Raw genomic sequence first — 10,169 nt, 5'->3', positions numbered from 1 at the left:
AAACAATAAATTAGAAATATGGTGACACACCCCGTCCCGAAGGAGGGCATGCTGGCCGTCACGTGAGAGTGACGTAACCATTTGCACAGTACGGAAGCTTTAAAGATACAATTTATAAGTTGATACACCCGAAGGTGAGTCCTAATTTTGTCCAATCTGTCAGAACACCGTCGAATTCCTCGTAGTCACTACACCTTTGTGATTCCTGAACCTGGAGGGGCGCAAAACCAAAACTGAGTGTGTCAGTAAAACAATTCTTTTCCAAATCCAAACATTTCTCAAAACGTTGTAACCCCTCTCCGTAAAACCTGTATACTTTCCCAGAAATGTAAAATATAAATATACATATATATTCTCAAAACTTCAATTCACTTTTTCAACATTTTTCATATCAGTTATGCCATGCCATGTCTAAAATCAACAGTTAAGTATGGATGCATCAACAATAATCATATCAGGTGCAAGAAAGTAATCAACCGGAGGCCCTCTAATAGCCCTGTACGGTTGAATTTAGAGCTCAAAATCTATCACTATCACTCTGCCGGAGTCACCTCTGTGACTTGTACGGCCTTCTGCACATAGGTTACGCTCTAGTGCTTCTCTCATTAATCATCTGTGCACATAATCTAAGGTCACCCACCAGTCGAAATCTCACTAACACTCTTCGACTGGCCCGTCGCACCCACTCCGCGTGGACTGTGCGACCAGCATCTACTTGGATCCAAGGCGAGCGTGCGATGCGGTGAATACTATAAGCACTAAACCAAGGTGCAGGATTTGAGCTCAATATACATCAACATCATCATATCAGTAATTAAATACTCACCTGTGCGTCCGCCGCACCAATTCATACATATGCATCATATCTCAATTCATACTTTTCATATCATTTCATGCATGGCAATTCGATTCACATTTTTCATATAATTCTATATACTTTTCGCATACTTCTATGCATGGCATTTCAACTAATATATCTCATATACTTTTATACATTTTCATTAAAAGCATAGTTTCATGCATTTTCAATTCCTGGGAAAACGGCAAGTATATATGTATACGGAAAACAAAACTGCCCACTCACAGATTACATCGACGTCTCGTAAGTCCCTGAGCATCCCTTGGCCATGCCCAACGTTCGTACAAGCCTCGCCTATACGAGAAATAACCGAATTAACGTTATTTAACGCATAACCTAATTCTTAGCTAATAACTCCTCATATATTGCTCAAATTGGGTATATGAATATACCACAGTGACCTACACAACCTCAGGATCATCCCCATATTTTTAAAATAATTTTTTGAGGTCTCACGCGCCCACACGCGCCTGACGTGGCACGGACCTACGCGCCCCCCACGCGCGGCCACGTGCCAAGCACACTGACGGTGTCAATTGACGCCGTCAGGAATATTTCGTTAAAATCCCGGAATATTCCGTTAACTTAACCGGATACCGTTACTGCCGTTAGGAATATGCCGTTAAAAATAACGGAATATTCCTTCTTCTTCTCCGGTCGTCCCTCGCCGGACTCCGGTCACCGGAAACTGGGGAATATTTCAAATCCACTATTCTCCTTCGTTTTTCATCCAAATTTCTCGAATTTTACACCAAATTGAAGCCCTAAACATCTACTCTCACGTTGGACTAGTTTTAAGGCCTAAAAACAACGGGATCAAACTTTCAAAAATTCAAGAAATCGGCCTACCTTTGAACTAGGTGATCCCGACGTCCAATTCATGCCAACGAAGCACTCCGAGCTTCCTTGGGACTTCCTTAAGCTCACTGTGAGCTTGGTTTGGCCTAAAACACAACCAATTCAAAGCTCATGAACAGTACACATTCACGGCAACTTTAAAACTAGGGTTTTCCGAAGCAAAACTTACCTGAAATGGATACCATCGCGATCGTGAAGTCTTCAGGGTTCCAATGGTGGTCTTAGATTCGTCGTTGGTATAGATTTAGGGTGGTTTTGTGGTGGTCCGTGTGAGTTCGAAGGAGAGGGAGAGAGAACTGAGAGTTTCGTGAGGGAGGAGAGAGAGAGACAGTGAACGGGAAATGAGGAAGGTTTTGAGGGATGTGGGGATCCCACGTGGTCCTTTTTCCAATCCCAAAACACCAAACTTTAACATGTTCATGAAATTCTTGGTCTAAGTTTAGACCCTAAAACTAGTTAATATTTTAAATTAACACTAGTTTAAGAACTTTAGGTTAAACTAATGTCACATTTATGCACCTTAATCCCGTTTAAGGGCACTTTAGTAATTTCATGTCCTCGGAAATGAAAAAAATTCTGGGACGGGCTGTGACAATCTTCCCTCCTTATAGAATTTCGTCCCCGAAATTCCAGCCACCAATCAACCCATCAATACTCATACCAAACTCAGTAAGTCTCTTTCATCCGATTCTCTTTCTCCCGCGCAATTTTCTTCTACTGAATAATTCCTTCACAAAGCTTTTACCACTTATACTGTCATTCTTTTCAGAACCTTCTTTTTCCAATCCAAAGTCGTCCTTGGTTCCTTATCAAGTCGAATCCAATTTAATTCTCAGTAGTTGCACCAGAATCTCATGTGACGAATCTGCCACCTAGTGACAACGTATCGAACCCAAAATACATTATGTGCCTTAGCCAATTCTGAAGGCATCACAAACTTGTATGCAACTTCGTCGATTCCCTTAGTGATCAAAACGGACCGTTGTGTTTAAGTCTTATCTTATCTTCCTTTCTGAATCTTACTATTTCTGTTCATGGTGAAATTCCAAAAATATCAAACCATTTACCTTACACACTCGATTAGTGGCATATCCATCTGTTGATCTCTTTTGCCATTCCTGGTTACTTCAGGTTAACTTAATCACCTGAATACTTTGAGGAGACTCATCCATAGTCTCAGGGTCTACTAAAACTCTTTCATGATGGAATCTTTCTTTACCCAGAAACATTCCATCCACAAATCCGCAAAAATCGACACACATGACACATTTCATGGACCTTATGGCGTTATTTCGGAAACTGCGCACCCAACATACTTAAGAAACTCAGCAGTTCCGTAATCCAATTCTCTTTCCATAAAACAAATAAGTACCGTTGCTCTGTCTGGGAAAAAGTTATTACTCAGCACTGGAGTAATTGTACTAACTTGGTACATTGACCAACTATCACTTCAAATTCGATCATAACCATCCTATGTACAAGGAAACTTGTACACATAATCCAAAGTAATATCTTTCCATTTCCACTGCGAAACAGAAAATAGTTATCTCAATCCAAAGGTTTATCTCTTTCTGCCTCAATCTGCTGACCAAATAAAACTGTCGAATGGTATGATAAACCTTATTACTTTCGGAATATTGCAGAAGCTGAACAGTGTACTTCGTCCAAAATTGCTTACTTTAAATCCTTAGCATTAGGCACATACTTTTTGTTTTCTTGTATCCACATACCATTTGATTCACGAATCATGTACTCATTCTTTTTCCCTTCTTTCTCTGCCTTGGTTAATTCTTAAATTTCTTCGTCAAGCATTTGAGTCTCGAGTACAACCTTACCAAAAATGCCTAACTTGAAATTTAACAAGTATAACTTCTTCTCGATCTTTCATTCTTAACTTTTCTTCCGTTGGTTTTCAATCCACAAGATGATACTCTTGGCAAACGTGCCAGACATTAATCTTACTGCAATCTTTTCACCAAGTGTATCAGCTAGAACAATTTTACGATCACCCTGGTCGTACAATCATGTTCATTAAGCAATACAATTCACCTTCGCTGCCTCATATCAAAATCCTTCCAAGTAATGGATATTGAAGACTTTTTGGGTTCGTAAAAATCTTGCATTCTTACCCAATATAATGCCTTCATAACTTCACAGCAAGAATGGTAATCATGACTTCCAAGTCACCCGTAGGGTAATTCATCTCATGAGGTTCCATTTATCGTGAAACGTATGCAATCACCCTAACATTTGCATCAACATGCATCCAATACCTATTCAAGAAACATCACTAAAAATTTATGATTACCACTATTCTCTGGGATTGCTAAAATACGTGCATGAGTGAGGAAATACTTCAGTTGTTGAATCCTTTGCTCACAATTTCCTTCCCACTCATACATAACCTCTTTTCTCAACAGTCTCGTCAATGACAAAGCAATGACTAAAAATTCTTTCACAACCATCCAAAATAGCCTGATAAGTTAAGAATTTCCGAATCTCAATTATGGCTTGTGGTTGTTCCAATTTCTCAATTCTGCTGCCTTTTAAGAATTCATTTGAATACCTTAAGCAGATATAACCAATCTCAAAATGCCACTTGATTCATCTAACTTTAGCCTTTGCTAAACTTAGCATACAATCAACGTTCCCTCAAACTTTGTAACATCAACTTAAAATATCTAACATGCTCTGCTCTAGGCTTAGAGTATACCAGAATATCTTCAATGAAAATGATATCTATTTATCAAGGCATTATTGGAATACTTCATCCAATAACTCATAAAACAGCATGAGTATCCATATAGCATCACCAAACTTCATAAGGACCATAACAAGTCCAGAAAACCATCTTATGATCAACGTCACTTATAATATTCAATTGGTAGTAACCAGATCTCAATTCAATCCTTGAATCTTCGCAATTACTTCTGAGCTGGTTAAATAATCATCAGTACATCACCATGGATAACGGTTCTCAATCGTTACCCGACTCCATTGTCTATAATCAATGAACAGTCTCAAGATCCATTTTCTTCCTCACCAACAAACTGGGGCTCCTCAAAAGTGTTGTACTAGGTTGAATAAAACTTTTATCAACCAATTCTCTCAACTGAATTTCCAATTCCCTTAACTCATCATGAACCAATCTTTAACATAAATTTATACCTGGCAACAAATCAATAGTGAACCTCATATCTCTGCCTGAAGGAAATCCAGGTATACTTTCAAGGAAGACATCAAGAAAGTCTAACCCCTTTTTACATTATTCACACTACTCCAAACAACATCATTTAGCACCACAGGAACTAAGTATTTTTGGGCAGCTTTTCAAAACAATCTCTTTGCTTTCACAGCATAAATAATGGCTGAACTCACTTCACTTTGCATGCCCACTCATTAAGGTAACCTCTGATCATCCAGATCGATGGAAAGTGACTGGTTTCCCGTAACAATCCATCTAGTCACAATTATAACCAACCAATCTAATGGAAATAATTTAACCGACACAATATATATTCTATTACTACTAAGCATTCTGAATAAGTACAATACTAACATAACATAATCTACCGGGTTGCTTGCTTAACGAATCCACGAATGAGTTATTAATATTACGGTCTGCAGCCCGCAATACTGATAAATCATCGTTGTCTCGATAAGTAGGCAACCACTCTCAAAGATATAACAATACTATTTGGTCACTCAATGCAAAATACATACACTCGTCTCAACTACATTTATTTACTACTCTCTAGGTAATAACATACATAATAAGAAATATATCAGCCGAAGTCAACTAGAATGACCAATACGGCTGATTCAACTCTTATCTCAATAATACGTCGGCCGGATCCACTCCGCGTGGTCGGTACGGCCGAGCCTATAACTCACCAATTTCTCATGTGTCAGTCGAATCCACTTCTCATGGTCTGTACGGCTGAACATATAACTCATCAAATCTCTCTGTACTCACGGTCAATCCGACCAAACTACTAAGTCCATAACTCTGCTGAATCGACACTATGATATCATGGAAAATTGTTGAGTACAACTGATTCTAGGGACGATTCACAATTCTGTGTCCCCTCTGTTCACATAAACACATTCATTAATTTCACACTTCCCAAAGTGTTAATTTTGTACCTGCTGCACAAAGTACATTTCCTTTACTCGAGACACCTTGTCTCTAAAATCTGGGATTACCAGTATATCCATCACTTCGCCTCTGACCAGTGGCGTTAAAACCTCAACTGGAAGAATTAACTCTAGCTTCACTTCTTTCGAAGCTCTGAATCTTTCTATATCCTTGATATGACGAATCATTAACTTTATCGTCTTCTTTTGATTCCCATTCATTTCTTATTCTTCTTTATTCTCGTTGCTCATGTTCTCAGAGTCCTCAAGACTCAACAGCATCTCGTATATTCCTGGTAAGAAGTACAATGGATAGTGGTCACCCAAAATACCACTTCCCTTTTTGCCACCCAGCTTAAAACAACATAACACCTCCACCAAATTAACAACAATCTCTGGATGGAACGAGGCAAGTCTGAAAACTTTCTATAATATCCCTCGATCATCACCTTCCTTGTCTCATATTTGTAAACTCTTGTTTACTACCATCGATAAATGCCGGATGGATAAACTTTTCCTTAAACAAGTCCTTAAACAATTTTAAATCGGCTGATTCCTCTGGTGACAACAATTAACAATCCTGTTTCCACCAGGATACAAATTCATACCCAAAACCAGGTAGTCGTCTCGACCCCCTGTCAGAAGGAAGATTCCTTTGACTTGCATAATCCGAAACTTCCTTTCCAAACGGTTAAACCGTCACTTCGTTCCCTCAGGTTCATCATTTCATAAGGTGATTCAAATTCAACTCATAACCCGTCTTAAAATGTCCTTTTTTATAATAGACTGAATCACCATAGTAATAGTTTCCCCCTAAACCGCTAAATCAGGGAGACTAAGTTCCTCTAACTACGTGGCTTGCTACGAGGCGGTGTAGTTCTGACAGAATTCACTAAAACTTCTCAAGATGTCCAAGATTGCAACCATGCTCTGATACCAACTGACACACCCCGTCCCGAATGAGGGCATGCTGGCCGTCACGTGAGAGTGACGTAACCATTTGCACAGTACGGAAGCTTTAAAGATACAATTTATAAGTTGATACACCCGAAGGTGAGTCCTAATTTTGTCCAATCTGTCAGAACACCGTCGAATTCCTCGTAGTCACTACACCTTTGTGATTCCTGAACCTGGAGGGGCGCAAAACCAAAACTGAGTGTGTCAGTAAAACAATTCTTTTCCAAATCCAAACATTTCTCAAAACGTTGTAACCCCTCTCCGTAAAACCTGTATACTTTCCCAGAAATGTAAAATATAAATATACATATATATTCTCAAAACTTCAATTCACTTTTTCAACATTTTTCATATCAGTTATGCCATGCCATGTCTAAAATCAACAGTTAAGTATGGATGCATCAACAATAATCATATCAGGTGCAAGAAAGTAATCAACCGGAGGCCCTCTAATAGCCCTGTACGGTTGAATTTAGAGCTCAAAATCTATCACTATCACTCTGCCGGAGTCACCTCTGTGACTTGTACGGCCTTCTGCACATAGGTTACGCTCTAGTGCTTCTCTCATTAATCATCTGTGCACATAATCTAAGGTCACCCACCAGTCGAAATCTCACTAACACTCTTCGACTGGCCCGTCGCACCCACTCCGCGTGGACTGTGCGACCAGCATCTACTTGGATCCAAGGCGAGCGTGCGATGCGGTGAATACTATAAGCACTAAACCAAGGTGCAGGATTTGAGCTCAATATACATCAACATCATCATATCAGTAATTAAATACTCACCTGTGCGTCCGCCGCACCAATTCATACATATGCATCATATCTCAATTCATACTTTTCATATCATTTCATGCATGGCAATTCGATTCACATTTTTCATATAATTCTATATACTTTTCGCATACTTCTATGCATGGCATTTCAACTAATATATCTCATATACTTTTATACATTTTCATTAAAAGCATAGTTTCATGCATTTTCAATTCCTGGGAAAACGGCAAGTATATATGTATACGGAAAACAAAACTGCCCACTCACAGATTACATCGACGTCTCGTAAGTCCCTGAGCATCCCTTGGCCATGCCCAACGTTCGTACAAGCCTCGCCTATACGAGAAATAACCGAATTAACGTTATTTAACGCATAACCTAATTCTTAGCTAATAACTCCTCATATATTGCTCAAATTGGGTATATGAATATACCACAGTGACCTACACAACCTCAGGATCATCCCCATATTTTTAAAATAATTTTTTGAGGTCTCACGCGCCCACACGCGCCTGACGTGGCACGGACCTACGCGCCCCCCACGCGCGGCCACGTGCCAAGCACACTGACGGTGTCAATTGACGCCGTCAGGAATATTTCGTTAAAATCCCGGAATATTCCGTTAACTTAACCGGATACCGTTACTGCCGTTAGGAATATGCCGTTAAAAATAACGGAATATTCCTTCTTCTTCTCCGGTCGTCCCTCGCCGGACTCCGGTCACCGGAAACTGGGGAATATTTCAAATCCACTATTCTCCTTCGTTTTTCATCCAAATTTCTCGAATTTTACACCAAATTGAAGCCCTAAACATCTACTCTCACGTTGGACTAGTTTTAAGGCCTAAAAACAACGGGATCAAACTTTCAAAAATTCAAGAAATCGGCCTACCTTTGAACTAGGTGATCCCGACGTCCAATTCATGCCAACGAAGCACTCCGAGCTTCCTTGGGACTTCCTTAAGCTCACTGTGAGCTTGGTTTGGCCTAAAACACAACCAATTCAAAGCTCATGAACAGTACACATTCACGGCAACTTTAAAACTAGGGTTTTCCGAAGCAAAACTTACCTGAAATGGATACCATCGCGATCGTGAAGTCTTCAGGGTTCCAATGGTGGTCTTAGATTCGTCGTTGGTATAGATTTAGGGTGGTTTTGTGGTGGTCCGTGTGAGTTCGAAGGAGAGGGAGAGAGAACTGAGAGTTTCGTGAGGGAGGAGAGAGAGAGACAGTGAACGGGAAATGAGGAGGGTTTTGAGGGATGTGGGGATCCCACGTGGTCCTTTTTCCAATCCCAAAACACCAAACTTTAACATGTTCATGAAATTCTTGGTCTAAGTTTAGACCCTAAAACTAGTTAATATTTTAAATTAACACTAGTTTAAGAACTTTAGGTTAAACTAATGTCACATTTATGCACCTTAATCCCGTTTAAGGGCACTTTAGTAATTTCATGTCCTCGGAAATGAAAAAAATTCTGGGACGGGCTGTGACATATGGTGCCCAACATCTATTAATGTTCTTCCTCAACCCTTTTGTCGTTTCTTTTAATTTCTCTGGGCAGCGGCCATAAGCCATGCCTCTCAATTTCTCTTATTTTATTTATAAAGAAATATAATTCTTGAAAAAATAATTTTACAGTAACAATCACATATGGTTGTAGGTCGGAGAAAATTGCAAAGGCATATGGAGGAAGAGGTAGAATTGGAGAAGGATTTTGATGACAAATTTACCTAGCTAACGAATTTCAGAAAAAAAAATTACGAAAAAAATGTCATTAGTTCTACAAGATTTAGGGGTTAAAATGTGAACGATGATGAGAGATTCCATGTCAAGAGGCATAGCTGTTGCGACCCGTTGAGGAAGTGAAAGAGATAAAAGTTAAAGTTTGAGAAAGAACAAAGATAGGTGGTGGGACTCAGAATTTTAATTGTCTTTAATTCTCACATATTGACAAAGTAAGTAAATAAGAAAAAACACCTCCCAGCTTAAAATTCTTTAATTCTCACATATTGACAAAGTAAGTAAATAAGAAAAAACACCTCACAGTTTTATATAAAAGCACTCCAAATTTTCGAGGGGAAACATCTACTTGTAAGCCAGGGTTTTTTGGTTCCCTTCTCTCAAACCAAATGTTGTGTCATCAATAGAAATAAGCATGCTAACCAACCCTTAAATAATAATTTAATCATCAACTTCCATGTCATTTAGTTTACCATATTTTGTCTACAAATTTAGTCTTCTTAACATTACCCTTTCTAAATTATTAAATTTGGTGTGCTTTTCTAAGTGTTATTTTATCGAAGTTTTACTTGTAAAAACAAATAATTTTTATTATATGGAGTTAGAGCATATTTTTTGACGTTGTCCTGGGCCTTAAAAATCTCGGGACCGGCCCTGCCTTGTATATGAGAAAGAATATAAACACCACACTACTTATACATACATCGAATGAGGGCTGATTTGGTATTGCTGTGCTTTGAAAAAAAAGCTGCTGTGAGAATAAGCGGTTGTGCTGTGAGAATAAGTGGCTGTGAAATAAAGCCAGTAGAGTGTTTGGTAAACTTTTTTGTGAAAGTG

The sequence above is a fragment of the Malus domestica genome, chromosome 01, assembly GCF_042453785.1.
Source record: "Malus domestica chromosome 01, GDT2T_hap1".
Taxonomy (NCBI): Eukaryota; Viridiplantae; Streptophyta; class Magnoliopsida; order Rosales; family Rosaceae; genus Malus; species Malus domestica.
Note: the sequence above shows the minus strand (reverse complement) of the source record.